This window comes from Pinus tabuliformis, chromosome 7 (genome assembly GCF_031772625.1).
Source record: "Pinus tabuliformis cultivar Carrire ecotype Pingquan chromosome 7, CPIR1, whole genome shotgun sequence".
Taxonomy (NCBI): Eukaryota; Viridiplantae; Streptophyta; class Pinopsida; order Pinales; family Pinaceae; genus Pinus; species Pinus tabuliformis.
This window is the reverse complement of record NC_142293.1, coordinates 1,634,150,746-1,634,169,220: the sequence shown is the minus strand read 5'-3', so window position 1 is coordinate 1,634,169,220 and position 18,475 is coordinate 1,634,150,746. Positions and strand designations below refer to the sequence as shown.

The 18,475-nt window shown below is 39.4% G+C and overlaps 1 pseudogene; it reads left to right on the top strand.

Annotated features, from left to right (window-relative positions):
* The first annotated feature begins 1,796 nt into the window (after positions 1-1,796).
* Positions 1,797-2,222, top strand: LOC149254517 (hypersensitive-induced response protein 4 pseudogene; annotated as a pseudogene).
* The last annotated feature ends 16,253 nt before the right edge of the window (positions 2,223-18,475 follow it).

Here is an 18,475-nt window from a genome sequence, read left to right as displayed (position 1 = left end):
GGACTTGGGATTTGCAGACAAAAACAATTCAGTCAGCTGACAATGTCCCTGGCCTGGTGAAAAAGTTGGAGTTCGTTCTAACAAACCTATAACAGGATAATGACAATGCAATGTAAAAATCAGTAATTGGTGAATGAATGAAAAGAAAGTTTATATAACACTCTGGTTTTCCCGTTGATGGTGGTGCGGGTCTGTTGAATTAACGATTAAGGGAATTGATTGCCCAACAGATTAATTTGGGAGGGAGTAGAGGTGATTTGTGGGATCAACATGCAGATGACGTGGCAGAGGGTGAGTGGAAGGAGCACAAGGGATAGATGAATGGTATCAGGAGGCGGAAAAACTGCTTTTCGGAGGGGGGCGGGGGAAGGCATTTAATGGTTTCGCCTGAGGGGAGTTGTGAAATGATGTAGTGTTGACACGTTTCAGTGGGCGTGGTTTCGAATACCACCCATTTCAGACCCCCCCCCCCAAATGGTAAAGTTTGGATGGTGAGGGGGGACTGAAACATAACGTGGGTCGTTGGACGTTGAGATGTGGGTGCGGATGAGGGGAGAAGCTGTGGGATGTTAAAGTGATGTGACGAGGTGTTTCGTGGGGTCAGGAGAAATGATTTTAATGTAGATCAGGGAAAAGACTTAAGTGTATGGTGGGGTAGGGGGTGAATGAAAATGTGAGCGGAGGGGTGAATTTGGGGTATCAAAACTTAGGAATAGGAGATTGATGTGAGGCTCTATCCTAGGGTCCTATAACAAAACTAAATTTCTCTAATTTTAAATACAAAAAAAGGGGAAATAACTTAATTCTAACTAAACATTTAATTGATGATAATTTACCATTAAAATTTATTTCTCACAATTAAACAAGTAAGCATTTCATTGCAATCACTTACATAAGTAATCTATAAACAGAGGAATACCTGTTCCAATAGCTTAGTTGAGATGCCCCTGAGCTCCTGACCCTGCTAGGATGCTCCTCTTGACTACCGACTGGATTTACCTCCTAGCCAACTAGGGAATATTTCCTAGCCTAGGAAACCTCCACAGTTTCCCTAGCCCTCCAAGCCCAAGTCCAACCAGATGTAGTGTGTCCAAGTTAAAAAAATACTCTCCCTCTCTCCCTTCCCTTTTCTCCACCTTCCTCTCATAACAAAATCCTCCAAAATCAAAACCAAAACCAAGACCAAAGATCCCCCCCTCCTCTCCTCATCCTTCCCCTTTTATGCCTCCCCTCTTCTCCACCTCAACCACCTGTCATTAATGTCATAACTACCCCCTCATCCTTACATTTGACTCTTCTTACCATATCTTCTCCCAAGTAAATTTGATACGACATTTTGGGGATGGGATATGAATATATAATTTGGTAATTAATTGGAGAGGACCATATCTTCTCCCAAGTAAATTTGAGAGGACATTTTGGGGATGATATATGAATATATAATTTGGTAATTAATTGGAGAGGACCATATCTTCTCCCTGTTAGACTCCATCTCATGTCATAGATTGATTCTTCTTCAAAACAGGGTTTTGAAGAAGAAATCATTAATGTGTTGTTTTAGATTATGTAATTTATCTCCAGCTTCTCAACTGGCAGTGACTTCAAGCTCCTACCTCTGCAAAAGCACAAAGAAAACAAAGCATACATCAGACTCTACTGTTGATGAATTTGGGCAAGTTTTATCTTCATATGGTTTCAACTATCATGGCACAGAGGTTCTCTACAGTGGCACCCTTGGTACAGAGCTTACTTATGAAATATTCATTGGTCCAGTTTACTATCAACGACTTCGTCATATGGTTTCAGATAAATTTCAGGACAATGTCTTTGTGCAATTATTTTGCTCCATCCAGTATCGTGTTGTGAAACTGAATGCTGACGACGCATTTTATGAGCTGCAAAATCCTCAAGAACAAATTCAAGCTTATGTGTTTGATGTGGTTCGAGCAAATGTTCCAAAGATGAATTTGGATGAATTATTTGAGCAAAAGGGCGATGTTGCCAAAGTTGTGTTAGAAGAGCTTGAAAAAGCAATGGGGTCATATGGGTATAACATACAACAGATACTTGTGGTTGATATAGTTCCGGATCCTTCAGTACAGAAGGCAATGAATGAGATCAATGCAGCTCAACGACTTCACCTTGCAAGTGTGTTGAATGAAGTTAGAAAGGGGTCGCGTGGGAAAGAGAATTCTTCTGGAAAATTGATGCTGGAAAATTGATGTTGCAGGTCCAGATCTTGATCAAATATTCATAGCCTCATATACCCTTGTTTAATGCCAGACCTTATGCCAGGAGTATCTTAAGTAGATATATAGAGTGTCTTTCTTTTACAGCTGGATTTTGGGTGTTACTTGTAACTGCATGCTTCAGGCATAAATTTCATGGTTTTGCCAGCGTGAAGGTATGGTGCAAAAATATGTCCGTTCTTGGTGCTCTTCTTTTCATTCTTCACATCGGGATGTATTGAAGGAATTCTTTAATCATGACTGCAGTTGCCCTGTGGGTGAACCTGCTGGAACTGTATTACAATTGATTGCTCCAAATAACTTTTGTAGGCAAATTGAATCAATGTGGGTAGATCGGTCTTCTATGATATGGAAAAATAAAAGAGATACACTTGCAAAAGATGCCAGAGAATTAACATATGCTGTGGAAGAACATGCTACAAAGAAAGCATGTGGGATGGAACTTGGTGCGAATAAAGATGCTAGTGGGCATTTTGTTCGTCGTATCATTTCAAGCAAGGACCTTGGTGTTGTCCTTGTTGGCATTCTACAGGTGACAGACTTCAGTGTTGTGGTTGAAGGTTTTTGTGGGCTTTGCTGTTCACTAGATACAATGGATTATGTTCAACCACTTTCATGTGCAAGAGTCATTGATGGATTTGTTTCTAAACGCAAGCTTTCTTCGGTAACATATTATGTTCATTTTTACTTGAAGAAGGCAATTAGTTTCAATGTGCCTAGATGGCCTGTAGCTTGTTTAAATAAAACTATTGATATCGAAAGGCAAGAAGTACAAGAGGGACAGATATTCTGGATAATTTTGGTGACACATAAATATGTCATTAAAGGCAAGGTAGGTGTTGAGAAGTCAGATTGGAATGCACATAGTTCTTTTGTTGAAGCTGTTGTCCTTCCATATAGAATTGTCACAGAAGATAGAAAACCTAGTAGTCATAACAGAAGTCCTGTAAAAGACGAAACTAGGAAAAAACTGGAAGGTGACATCTTCATAGATATTAACACAAACTATTCTTTTGAGGAATCCAAATGTTCGAACACATGGGGAAACAGGGTGGATACAAAGAGATTTGATAATACAAATGTGAAGTGCATGTGCGGTATTTCAACTCCAAACAGCTGTGATGGTGATGGGATTCAAGATCATCCCTCAAGTTATTTTCATAAGGAGCAAATGATTTCTGAAAAATACTCGGATAGACTGTCAGAAGAAGAACGACAGAAACTTCAGTGTTCTTTGCATTTCAGAAATTTATATACAGAAGATGTTTTGCTTCATGGCAACCTTTTCATGCTAATTAATTGTCTCGAGTCAAAAGAATTATCAGAGGAGAATCCTCGCTTAAAGAAAGTCCTTCTGGAATTTGGTTGTCAAAGTTTGAGCTATTATCAATTACTGCAGATTGGAGATTGTTATCTGATTCAATGCCAAGCTGAAGATTGCTCTTCGGACTCACTCATGGGTTTTCCTTCTTTGAAGAATAGTAAAATTGTGGTGTCATCTCACAACCCTATTTGGAGTCTCTCAGTTGCTTCTTACCATTGGATAGGAAAACAAATTGGGCATCAAAACCCCATTGTTTCTGCAAATGAGTACAATACACCACCTTTGACATTGCAGTTATGTGACATGAATGAACCTACTAATATTATTAACTATGGCAAAAAGGGAAGATGAACCGTTTGCATATGAATTAAAACGTGGCAGTTGTTGCAACATTCAAGGCGTTCGTTTCATCTAAGGAAAATATGCGGCATAAAATCTGGAGAGGGACCATTTATGGCATTGCAGTAACATCGTAAAAGCTATGGTTGTGCTCACCATCCCGATTCTCTTGAGGAAGACGAAGACGCTGAACATCGTGACTTGGCATTCAAAACAGAAAGAGCAGTCTTTTCCCATTTATTTTAGATCGTATTTTTAATACATGAATTGTTTTTGCCCCCGAGCTCAACTGTCTCATAGCATTTTAAGACATCTGTCACAGCAGAAAACGAGGTCAATTCGCCTACTTTTATCCTCAGTCCCGATTCAAAAGGATCAGCGCTCCATATGTCAAAGCCATCAGAGGATTTTAGGGAAAGGCTGTTCTATGTTTAGCTTAGATGAAACGCCCATTTTTAATTTTTGTAATGTCAGTTTAAACAGCGCCCTGTTTTGGGTCGATCGGTTTTTCCTACAGATAGGTATTATTTTAATTGTAAATTCTGAGTGAGGGGAGAGTTCTGAGTGCTGAGAGTGCTGGAGAACAGAGCTTTCAATGTACAGTTTTTGGCAGAGAGTTTAATGAAATTACACAGCTTTGACTTCTGAGATTCATGTGGTATGTTAATTTAGCATAGGTGTTTCTTGTGTTTCACATGTAATATGTTATGTTCCATTTCACTACATGATCATATCTAATTGAACAAATGAAGTGTTAAAGTGAGAATTCATGCCTGCCATGCTCCGCTTTTAAGTTTGTTCAATTCAATGTTTTCTTCTGTTTAAGGAGGATTCAAAATTATTGTTTGCCCTCCTTAGCTCCTCACCAGTCTTGCCATCCCATTTCAAATCTAGATTTGATGCTAAATTTCTTGCCTACCTTGCCTCATTCGATAACCTATGTTGTTCATTATATTTCTCTGTTTAAAGCTGTGATTTTGCCCATGCAGCCCAGAAAAACTCCGTTATTTAATTAAAAACCCCAAATCAATCTTTCTAATCAGTTTACTAGCCTAATATCAGTGTTACCCGTTTGGTCATCTCATCAATTGAAAGATCTATCGAGATTGACCGGAGAGAGCCTTCTCCTGCCCCGTAGGGCTAGCTACGGGGCTGAATAGTTTGATGTTGCCTTGAGGTTTACCTTTCTCAGCCTGAGGTGAAATCTCAAGCGCTAACATACTGGCGACCATACTGGGGAGAACAAATTAATCGTTTTCTCATTGACGTGTTATTTCATAAGTCTTAGACGGAGCCTGAAGTTACGCCAGGTAGCCTTCGAAAACGCTCTTGTTTTACATCAGCGTTAGTAGATAAATGCTGCTTCAGTCAATCTCTGTGAGCTTGTGAACGTAGCGCTTCATTGACACTTTACCCCAGTACATGTATCAAGTTCAGATCTGATTGTTGATGGTGGAAAACAGTCAGACACTTATGCAGGCTGAACCATTCACCTGGCGACTCCAACTCGATCCAGACATTCCAACGCATGCTGATCTGTTCATGCAATGGTAGGGTATGTGGCAGACCCTGCACTTTGTGAAGTTCTAAACGGAGTTAGAGAGTGGTTAGTAGATATTGAAATTAATGAAGAATTTTTCAGTATTTTCCTTCAATGTTTGAAATCTCCGAAGCTTCATCTTGAAAGCAAAACTAGATTTTGTGAGTTAGTTGTTGAAAGAGTTGAAAATGAGATTCGGTATCTCGATGAGCAGATCCAGTCATATGATTTCCAAGACCCTAAAAAGTTCTTGGAAATCATTCCTCCTTCGCAACAAGATATCATAGAATTGCCTACAGTCGTTTACATTGACAGTGTGCAGCTGGAAGTATGCATCACAGAGTTGGGGTAGCCAACAGAGTCCGGCTTCCGTGATCATATAGCGACATATATGGACATGTTTTTCAGTTTGATTGATAGATCAGACTGTCTTTTCCGTGACCAGGCTCAGTACGTGCATGAAGGGCTGCCAGCAATTGCATCTGTGACTTTGTGGCAACATTCTCAAGCGGCTTCATTTTCAGGTTTACTTGAATGGTTAGTTTGGCATTTTAGCATTACCTGATCTATTGTTTGTACAACAAAGTAGGGTAGATTTTGTAAATAAATAAGCAACCATAAGGGCAGCATCTTGTTTTAGTTTGCTTGAAGATTGTTTGAGTTCAGTTTCAGTTTGAAAATAAGTCAAGAGTTGTGTTGATGATGACTCCATTGCCCAATGGGTGGAGGCACTGTCTGCTCTCCCAAAGTTCTGTGGTTCTTGGCACCTCCACGGAGCGACAGCTGCCATCCCAAGTGGAGCCGATGTTAGACTCTGTCTCATGTCAGAGATTGATTCTTCTTCAAAACAGGGTTTTGAAGAAGAAATCATTAATGTGTTGTTTTAGATTATGTAATTTCTCTCCAGCTTCTCAACTGGCAGCGACTTCAAGCTCCTACCTCTGCAAAAGCACAAAGAAAACAAAGCATACATCAGACTCTACTGTTGATGAATTTGGGCAAGTTTTATCTTCATATGGTTTCAACTATCATGGCACAGAGGTTCTCTACAGTGGCACCCTTGGTACAGAGCTTACTTGTGAAATATTCATTGGTCCAGTTTACTATCAACGACTTCGTCATATGGTTTCAGATAAATTTCAGGACAATGTCTTTGTGAAATTATTTTGCTCCATCCAGTATCGTGTTGTGAAACCGAATGCTGACGACGCATTTTATGAGCTGCAAAATCCTCAAGAACAAATGCAAGCTTATGTGTTTGATGTGGTTCGAGCAAATGTTCCAAAGATGAATTTGGATGAATTATTTGAGCAAAAGGGCGATGTTGCCAAAGTTGTGTTAGAAGAGCTTGAAAAAGCAATGGGGTCATATGGGTATAACATACAATAGATACTTGTGGTTGATATAGTTCCGGATCCTTCAGTACAGAAGGCAATGAATGAGATCAATGCAGCTCAACGACTTCACCTTGCAAGTGTGTTGAATGAAGTTAGAAAGGGGTCGCGTGGGAAAGAGAATTCTTCTGGAAAATTGATGTTGGAAAATTGATGTTGCAGGTCCAGATCTTGATCAAATATTCATAGCCTCATATACCCTTGTTTAATGCCAGGCCTTATGCAAGGAGTATCTTAAGCAGATATATAGAGTGTCTTTCTTTTACAGCTGGATTTTGGGTGTTACTTGTAACTGCATGCTTCAGGCATAAATTTCATGGTTTTGCCAGTGTGAAGGTATGGTGCAAAAATATGTCCATTCTTGGTGCTCTTTTCATTCTTCACATCGGGATGTATTGAAGGAATTCTTTAATCATGACTGCAGTTGCCCTGTGGGTGAACCTGCTGGAACTGTATTACAATTGATTGCTCCAAATAACTTTTGTAGGCAAATTGAATCAATGTGGGTAGATTGGTCTTCTATGATATGGAAAAATAAAAGAGATACACTTGCAAAAGATGCCAGAGAATTAACATATGTTGTGGAAGAACATGCTACAAAGAAAGCATGTGGGATGGAACTTGGTGCGAATAAAGATGCTAGTGGGCATTTTGTTTGTCGTATCATTTCAAGCAAGGACCTTGGTGTTGTCCTTGTTGGCATTCTACAGGTGACAGACTTCAGTGTTGTGGTTGAAGGTTTTTGTGGGCTTTGATGTTCACTAGATACAATGGATTATGTTCAACCACTTTCATGTGCAAGAGTCATTGATGGATTTGTTTCTAAACGCAAGCTTTCTTCGGTAACATATTATGTTCATTTTTACTTGAAGAAGGCAATTAGTTTCAATGTGCCTAGATGGCCTGTAGCTTGTTTAAATAAAACTATTGATATCGAAAGGCAAGAAGTACAAGAGGGACATATATTCTGGATAATTTTGGTGACACGTAAATATGTCATTAAAGGCAAGGTAGGTGTTGAGAAGTCAGATTGGAATGCACATAGTTCTTTTGCTGAACCTGTTGTCCTTCCATATAGAATTGTCACAGAAGATAGAAAACCTAGTAGTCATAACAGAAGTCCTGTAAAAGACGAAACTAGGAAAAAACTGGAAGGTGACATCTTCATAGATATTAACACAAACTATTCTTTTGAGGAATCCAAATGTTCGAACACATGGGGAAACAGGGTGGATACAAAGAGATTTGATAATACAAATGTTAAGTGCATGTGCAGTATTTCAACTCCAAACAGTTGTGATGGTGATGGGATTCAAGATCATCCCTCAAGTTATTTTCATAAGGAGCAAATGATTTCTGAAAAATACTCGGATAGACTGTCAGAAGAAGAACGACAGAAACTTCAGTGTTCTTTGCATTTCAAAAATTTATATACAGAAGATGTTTTGCTTCATGGCAACCTTTTCATGCTAATTAATTGTCTCGAGTCAAAAGAATTATCAGAGGAGAATCCTCGCTTAAAGAAAGTCCTTCTGGAATTTGGTTGTCAAAGTTTGAGCTATTATCAATTACTGCAGATTGGAGATTGTTATCTGATTCAATGCCAAGCTGAAGATTGCTCTTCGGACTCACTCATGGGTTTTCCTTCTTTGAAGAATAGTAAAATTGTGGTGTCATCTCACAACCCTATTTGGAGTCTCTCAGTTGCTTCTTACCATTGGATAGGAAAACAAATTGGGCATCAAAACCCCATTGTTTCTGCAAATGAGTACAATACACCACCTTTGACATTGCATTTATGTGACATGAATGAACCTACTAATATTATTAACTATGGCAAAAAGGGAAGATGAACCGTTTGCATATGAATTAAAACGTGGCAGTTGTTGCAACATTCAAGTCGTTCGTTTCATCTAAGGAAAATATGCGGCATAAAATCTGGACAGGGACCATTTATGGCATTGCAGTGACATCGTAAAAGCTATGGTTGTGCTCACCATCCCGATTCTCTTGAGGAAGACGAAGACGCTGAACATCGTGACTTGGCATTCAAAACAGAAAGAGCAGTCTTTTCCCATTTATTTTAGATCGTATTTTTAATACATGAATTGTTTTTGCCCCCGAGCTCAACTGTCTCATAGCATTTTAAGACATCTGTCACAGCAGAAAACGAGGTCAATTCGCCTACTTTTATCCTCAGTTCCGATTCAAAAGGATCAGCGCTCCATATGTCAAAGCCATCAGAGGATTTTAGGGAAAGGTTGTTCTATGTTTAGCTTAGATGAAACGCCCATTTTTAATTTTTGTAATGTCAATTTAAACAACGCCCTGTTTTGGGTTGATCGGTTTTTCCTACATATAGGTATTATTTTAATTGTAAATTCTGAGTGAGGGGAGAGTTCTGAGTGCTGAGAGTGCTGGAGAACAGAGCTTTCAATGTACAGTTTTTGGCAGAGAGTTTAATGAAATTACACACGTTTGACTTCTGAGATTCATGTGGTATGTTAATTTAGCATAGGTGTTTCTTGTGTTTCACATGTAATCTGTTATGTTCCATTTCACTACATGATCATATCTAATTGAACAAATGAAGTGTTAAAGTGAGAATTCATGCCTGCCATGCTCCGCTTTTAAGTTTGTTCAATTCAATGTTTTCTTCTGTTTAAGGAGGATTCAAAATTCTTGTTTGCCCTCCTTAGCTCCTCACCAGTCTTGCCATCCCATTTCAAATCTAGATTTGATGCTAAATTTCTTGCCTACCTTGCCTCAGTCGATAACCTATGTTGTTCATTATATTTCTCTGTTTAAAGCTGTGATTTTGCCCATGCAGCCCATAAAAACTCCGTTATTTAATTAAAAACCCCAAATCAATCTTTCTAATTAGTTTACTAGCCTAATATCAGTGTTACCCGTTTGGTCATCTCATTAATTGAAAGATCTACCGAGATTGACCGGAGAGAGCCTTCTCCTGCCCCGTAGGGCTAGCTACGGGGCTGAATGGTTTGATGTTGCCTTGAGGTTTACCTTTCTCAGCCTGAGGTGAAATCTCAAGCGCTAACACTCCCAAGTAAATTTGAGAGGACATTTTGGGGATGAGATATGAATATATAATTTGGTAATTAATTGCAGAGGACCATATCTTCTCCCAAGTAAATTTAAGATGACATTTTGGGGATGATATACTTAAATTGGAACAAATGGAAGGAGACCATATCCTATCAAAATTTAAATTTGAGGAGGTAAGTTGGGAATTGAATAATAATAATAAAATTTATATCTGTAATAAATTTACAGTTTCACAAATGTAGGTATGTACCAATATTTCTTGATAATTATAAGTCAATAGTTCAGGTAATTTAAACACTAGTAAAATTTGTATGATAAGATTAAGTAGGGCATTACAGACACTCCTCCTTCATAAAACTCCATCCCTATGTTAGAGTGTAAAAGATACAAGGAGTTTGAAGCAGTTTGATAATAAGGCATAACAAAATAGAGAGAGAGTTATAGTAGCAAAATTTGATAAGTCATACAATGACATCACGTCCCATCAAGAGTCTCCAACTAATATATATCCTCCTATCCTTCCTAACCTACTTCCGTTCCCACCCTATCCATCCTCTGCTGCTACATAATGTTGCATCGGCTATACCAATCTAACCACTGATAAGACCCATATGGTGGAAGCGTCGAATATATCGACCTAACTTTCCCAGCAGGCAACTTGAAATTGTCATCACACATCTAGGGGAGCTTGTCCATCACTGCCCTCCCATGATTCTAGGTTTGGATGTTACATGGTGGGAAATACCTCCACCCCTTCTCACAACTAGGGTCAACACCCTAATATGGACCACACTACAACGCTGGTTGGATACTTGTCATCGAATAATCCAATCAGGAAGTCTTGTCACTTGCCATTTACATTTTATCCATGTCATAAGAGTGCATATCCAGTAGATACAAAATGTAATAGAACAATGTAAATCATACCTTTCCTCATTAGATGTCTTGACCTTCTCCATTGGAAGAGTACCTCTTGGCTATCATATAGTTCTTCCCAATCTGTGGGTTAGTTCTCATTCATGCATATATATAACAACATGATATATATAGATAAGTGATCTTAAACATCATGTTATTAAGTCTAGTGTCCATGTGTCAAATTGTAGTTCATACTGGAAATAAATCATAATTTCACTAAGTCATTCATTAAATAATCATATCCACTTAAGCCATACATGAAACAACAATAACTTTGATAAGTCATGCACTAGATAAATCATCAGCAAGTAAGTCATGCATTAGGTCATACATAAAAATTTCCATCATAAATACCTAATTCGTCTAATGATTCTAAATCGTTCGTAAATAAATAACATGGAACTGCAAAATAGAGCCTTAGCATAGGTGGCTATCTAAATCAAAATGGGCATCACTGATGCTCGAAAATTGCGGGGTAGTCACGACGTATAGTCTCTGCATCCTCCCAAGTAGCAGATCTTGGGCTATACTTGTCCCACACTGGACCTTAACCTGGTCCACCATGCGATGTTTGAGCTGTTGAACCCTACGGTCCAATATGCGTAATGGTTCGACCACCACGGTTCGCATGTACGAAACCTGCAATTCCCTCCAATCCAGTTTGTGAGATTCATCAGAAACATAATGTCGTATAATAGATACATGAAAAACATCATGAGTTTTATGCAAATGGAGTGGCAGTACGAGACGATAGGCAACTGGTACAATCTTCTCCTTGATCCTAAAAGGTCCTACGAATTGAGGTGACAACTTTGTCCCTTTCCCAAACCGAATGGTGCTTTTGTTGGGTCGGATATGAATAAAAACTTGGTCCCCTACTTCATAACTACGATCAATCCTATGTGAATCATCATAACTCTTATGTCTATCTTGTGCTTCCTTTAACCTTTGGTGAATCTATTTTACCTGTTCCTCCATTTCTTGAATTAATTCTGGCCCAACTATTACTCGGTCCTCCAACTTTTCCCAACTCAACGACATCCTACATGGCCTTACATATAGAGCTTGATAAGGAGGCATCCCGATTTAACTATGGTAACTATTATTATAGGAAAACTTTACCAATGGTAAGTACCTTTCCCACTGAGTCTGATTATCCATGACGTACATTTGAAGCATCTCTTCCATAACCTGATTTACTCTTTCGCTATGCCCATCTATTTTTGGATGATATGCAGTGCTCAGGTTCAACTGAGTCCCTAGTGCTCACTGCTAACTTTTCCAAAACCTAGATGTAAATCGAGAGTCTCTATCAGAAATGATATTTGTGGGTAACCTATGTAGTTGAATAACTTCACTTATAAAAACTCATGCCACATCAGTAACATTGTAAGTGTCTCTTACTAGAATGAAATGGGAACTTTTGGTCAATTTATAAACTATAACCAATATAGCATTGCGCCTCTGTGACGTGAGTGGCAAACCCACAACTAAATCCATGGAAATTACCTCCCATTTAGACATAGGGATGTCATGTGGTTGTAGGAGTCCTGTTGGATGACGATGATTAGCCTTCACTCGTTGACATTCAAGACATTTGGCGACAAACTGGACTATGTCGTGCTTCATGCCTTCCCAAAAGAAGAGTTTCTTCATGTCCGCGTACGTCTTCTCACTCCAAGATGTGCACAATAGAGTTCTCTATGTGACTCTTCGAGGATGGTCCTTCTTATACCCCCTTCCTTGGGTATGTACATTCTCCCTTGAAATCTCAATAGTCCATCTAGTTCAAGGACATATCCCTCAAAATTTGGTTATATCTGCTTCCCACTCTGGAGTGATGAGATAACCTTTAGATACCAACTATCTTCAAAGAGTTTCTCCAACACACGCTCCCTCAAATTTACCTTTAAGGCTACTAGGGAGAAGGTTTGTGGCCTCCTACTTAGTGCATCGGCCACCACATTTTCCTTTCCCTTAATGTATGAGACCTCAAAATCATACTCACTCATGAATTCACTCCACCATATTTGTATAACATTCAAATCCCCTTGAGCAAAGAGGTGCTTCAGGCTTTGATGATATGTTCTTAACTCAAATCTTCTCGCAACGAGGTAGTGTCTCCACAATTTCAAATCTAACATCACTGCTGCTAACTCTAAGTCATGGGTAGCATACAACTCTTCATGTTTCTTCAATTTTCTAGATGCGTAAGCTATTACTTCGCCTTCTTGCATAAATAATGCTCCCAATCCTTCTTCGAAGCATCAGCGCAGACATTGAAGTCTTTTTCCATGTCTGGTACTCGAAGGATCAGTGCACTAGTTAGTGACCTCTTTAGTTCTGTGAATGCATTGTTACATTCATATGCCCATTCATACCTTACCCCCTTTCTCTGTAATGTGGTGATGGGTTTTGCAATCCTCGAAAACCCTTCCACAAACTTGTGATAATACCCTGCTAGCCCCATAAAAATATGCACCTCATGAGAATTTTTTGGTACTGGCCAATCAATTATGGCCTTCACCTTTTCTGGGTCAACTGAAATCCCTTCTCCTGAAATGATGTGGCCAAGGTAATGAACTTTATTCTTAAAGAAGGAACATTTTGACAATTTTCCATACAATTGATTTTCCCTTAAGCAAGTCAATACAACCTTTAGGTGCTTTTCATGCTGCTTTTAATTCTTGGAATACACAAGAATGTCGTCCAGAAAGACTTGCACAAATTGGTCCAAATACTTCATGAACACACCATTGATGAGGCTCATGAATACTACTGGTGCATTGGTCAAACCAAATGGATCAACTACGGACTTGTAGTGCCCAAACCGAGTTCAAAATGCAGTTTTTGAGATGTCCTCTTCCTTAATCCTCAATTGGTGGTATCCAGACCATAGATCGATCTTTGAGAAAACCGCTACTCCCTTCATTTGATCAAATAGGTCATCTATTCGAGGTATCGGGTACCTATTCTTTATTGTGGCTCTATTCAAGTCCCTATAATCTAGGCATAGCCTTAAGGAACCATCCTTCTTCTTGACAAAAATCACTAGTGCACCCTAAGGTGAAATACTAGGTCTGATAAATCCCAAGTCTAAGAGCTCTTTTAACTGCATTTGCAACTCATAAAGTTCTGGAGTTGTCATCCTATAGGGTGTCTTAGATATTGGTTCTGCACTAGTTTTTAGGTCAATTGTGAAATCAATCTCCCTTACAGGAGGTAATCCAGGCAATTCCTTAGGAAAAAGATCCTTGAATTTTGACAAAATTGGATGTTGATCTAGGGAGGGTCCTTTCTGGTCACTTACAACCTCGACCACATATAGCTTGCAACCTTGTTGAAGACAACATTTTACCTTCATCATGGATATGAATTGTAGCGACACTCCTCTCTTGATTCCAAAAATCTCAATTAGCCTACCTTCATCATCTAAACAAATCACCTTCTTCTTGAAATAGTCTACCAAAGCTCGATGGGCTTCTAGCTAGTCCATTCCAATAATTACATCATATGTCCCCAATGCTGTGATGTATGCCTTCAACTTAGTCATACATGTTGGCTTGTGTTATATTCATTCCATGACTAGCCCACGTAGTTAACTGGGGGGTTAGAGGGGGGCGGAGCCCCCCTTTGTTGCGCCAATTGTGTAGTGGGGCGGGGGGAGGGTGGGGGGTCATAGGGGGTTTGAGACGTACTCGTAACCCCACCAGCGCCCCTGAAAATTTTGATTTTGGACCCTATGTTAGGTTGGGCAGACCCACCTATGGTTTTGTGCATGATTTTCGCACATTATTTTGGACATGATGGTTTTCGGTCCATGGTATTGGATGCTTCGGCGTGTATAAATATGTATTATAACATTGAAAGGAACATAATGAAAAATCAAGCTAGTAGTCCCGATTTTGGGATCCAGGGGAAATATCTATGTATAAGTGTTTTATGTGTTATGCTCTCGCATTGTTTATTTTCTGTGTTTTAGAATTTGTATGCACGTAATTTATGTACGGGGTTAAAACCTACATTTGGTATTAGAGTTGTTTTGGCTTCAAGGGGACACCTTTGTTGCTGAGGGGTTTCGCTCGGGCCTGTGGTAGACTTTGTTCAGTGGGAGATCTGCGAGATTGATTCTGGTGGTGAAAGAAGATGGCGAGCAATGGAAAGATAGAGATCGAGAAATTTAATGGTCAGAGTTTTGAGTTGTGGAAACTCAAGATGGAGGATCTGTTGGTGGATAAAGATCAGTGGATCGCGATAGATCCGGGTACTAAACCAACGGGAGTGTCCGATGAAGAATGGAAGAAGTTGGATCAGAAGGCAAAGAGCATAATACGATTGTGTGTCTCAGATTCAGTATTGCTGAATGTATCAGGGGAAGCTACGACAAAGGCTTTGTGGGACAAGTTAGGGACTTTGTACCAATCTAAGTCTCTGGTGAATAAACTGTTCTTGCGGAAAAAGTTGTATAACCTGAGGATGAAAGATGGAGACTCGGTGACAGAGCATCTGAACGCATTTAATACTATGGTAAGTCAGTTAGCATCTGTTGATATTAAAATTTCAGATGAAGATAAGTGCATTAGTTTGTTGTGTTCTCTACCAGATTCGTGGGATAGTCTCGTTATTGCAATAGGTAGCAATGCAATTGCCTTGCAGTTTGATGAAATAGTATCATCCTTTCTGATGGAGGAGATGAGACGGAAAAATATGGAGAGCCAAAATGGTGATGCCTTGTCTATACGAGGATGGTCCCAAAACAGAAACAAAAATAAGTCGTTAAGTGGGAGATCTAAATCTAGAGGGAGATCTAAATCTCCAGGAAAACTTGTAAAGGTGGTGCGCTAGAAATGCGGGAAGGAAGGACACTACAAAAGGGATTATAAATCTAAAGCTCCTGATAAAGGAAAGAGATTTGATGATGCTCTTTCTGCAGAGGCAAAAACCACCTCAGACGAAGGTGGGGATGTGTATTTGGCTTCTTCAAGTACACATGTAGATCATGAGGAATGGTTGATTGACTTAGGTGTATCCTTTCACTTCACTCCCCATAGAGAGTGGTTCTGCGAGTATGAGAAATACGATGGTGGTTGTTAGTGCCTAAATCTACCTCGGGCTAAGAAAGGCAGGATCTAGGGTAACATCAAACCACGCTTAACCTGGTAGCTAGGCCTACGAGGTCGGGAGACGGTTCTCTCCTTGTAAATCTCAGCAAAATATGATCAATGAGGTTTGAGTTGATTGATGTGAAGATTGATTTTAGGCTAGTTATGTGTTCAGAAAAGTTTGATTGAATTTGATGATGTTTTGTTGGCTCAATGTGAAAGGAAGATTTGGGTCCAAGGAATGAGGCTCAGTTTTGCAGATATCTCTATGGGGCGAGGTAGGCAAATGGTTTGGTACTTCAAATTGAGTGAGATGGAGGGCTTTTAGATTGGTGATGAGTTGAAGAGGGCATGAAAGTCTTACGGATCCTCTTCAAACAACTGAAAACATAAATAACTAAACAAAACCCTAGGTAGAGCACTACAATTTCAATGGATTCTACCTTTATCCTTGTTTGATTTAGTTAAGATGAAGCAAAAAGAGATGATGGCATGCATAGAACACATGTAAAATTACAATTACAGAAGGAAACACAATACCAAATCAAGATGCCACGGGAATCCCATAAAGTGCTGCAAACCCTGGTCTATTCTTTTGCCAAACTGCTGAAATGAGTATACAATGAAGCTCCAAGCTTTCCCAAAAGTCAAACCTTTGCTAATGACTGAAAAATCACAAGATATAGGCAAACAAAAAATCATCCTAGCCTCTAGGGGTCGAGCTCATAAGTTTAGGAGCTGTTCCAACAAATTCTAAACTAAGAACTAAAAAGTAGGCAATGGAACAACTTGCCTCTAAAAACTAGGGAATTGATTCATTCAGTTGGAAACTACCTTTTCATGGATGAATCTACCTCTATGAGTGAAAATTTAGCATAATTACATCCAAATCCATCAAGTTACATTAAATTACATCATGAGTTTGACATTTAGAAGGAGAAAAGTCAAACTGTCAAGAAACTAGGCGAAAAACAGAGTATTTTTGGTATAGCTGAGCAAAATTCCTCTAATGCACCGCGTTGATTTTCCTATGCGTAACACCTTTTTGCAGCTACATTTGGAGGCCTTACCGATGTCCAAATTTGCTCCAAGTGTGCTTGTTGGAAAGGTATGTCTATCTACTTTCCAGAACAAGTGGAATTTTTGAATTTTGCCTCCATTTGCCCCACAAAAACTGAGTTCTCCCAACACTACTTCCTGTGTGTCCAAAAAGGGGCAGAAAGGTCATTTTTGAGGTGTTTTTAACCTTTTTGGAAGCTCAAAACCTGTCAAAATTTCTTGGCCATTTGTGGGAATGCATATTTTTTCATGATAAATCTAAAAATTATAAGTTTCCTCAAAAGGAGACCCCCATCAAAAGCGAGCGCCATGTGGCGCGGTGCATTGGGCAGAAAAACCTGTTTCTTGCAGTGTAAATTTTGAACAGGCACGACGCATTGAGAGGGCGCGACACACTGGGTTTGTGGCGCGACACATAGGGCTTCAAGCCCGATTTCACCCACAAACTCTCCAAAATTGAAAAATTTACTCAATCTTCAGGTTTTAAAGTAAGTCAAAGATTCCTCCATGATCAATGAATGAGTTTCTCTTGATGTTTATGGTCATTTAATGAGAAAAACTTGAAACCCTACCTCCTTGCAATTTTGGTCAAAAATAATTGCTTAGGGTTTACAAAATGTGTTTTTCGCTGCCAATTCCACTCCTAGCTATCTCTCACTCCCTCATTCATTTTCTCCTTCTCATTACATTTTCATCAAACCATTCCCCCAAACCCCATATCCCCAAATTACTAATCCTAAATCCCTAGTCTTACTATCCCAAACCCTAGTTAAAGATTCCCAAACCCTAATTGATGTCCCTAAGCCTACTTACTGTCCATAAACCCTTTCATTCCCTAAAAACCTATAGCTAGCATGAAATCCTCCCCTCATCAATCCCACTCATCCATGGACCTCAAAAACATAAAGAAAAACCAACAAGCTGCCAAGAGGAGGAAAGTCAAGCTGACACCACTTGAACAAGAAATCAATGCTGATCGAGAATCCTGGCTTGAGAGGGAAAATATCCACTTGGAAAAGTTGCTAGAGAAGGCCAACAGAGAGAAAACTATGTTGAGGCACATGGCCTACCACTACTTGGTGAGAAACAAAGTGTGCAAAGCAAGAATCAGGAACTTGAAGGCCAAGTTGAAGAAAGCATCGAGGAAGCGAAAAGAGCAAGATAGACTCTAGATCTTGGCTGAGGCTTCCTTGGCCCAACAAAACACTTAATGAAGGACACTTAGCCCAAATTTCAAGAAATTTGGGACACTTTTTGTAAATTTTGAATTTTTGGCCTAAAAAACAGGTTTTTCTGCCTGAAGCGCCGCGCCACCTGGTGCGCGCTTTTGATGGGGACCTCCTTTTGAGGAAAAATCAGCATTTTTGGACTTGTCATGGAGAAGTATGAATGCCCACAAATGGCCAAGAAATTTTGACAGGTTTTGAGCTTCCAAAAAGGTCAAAAAACACCTCAAAAATGACCTTTCTGCCTCTTTTTGGACA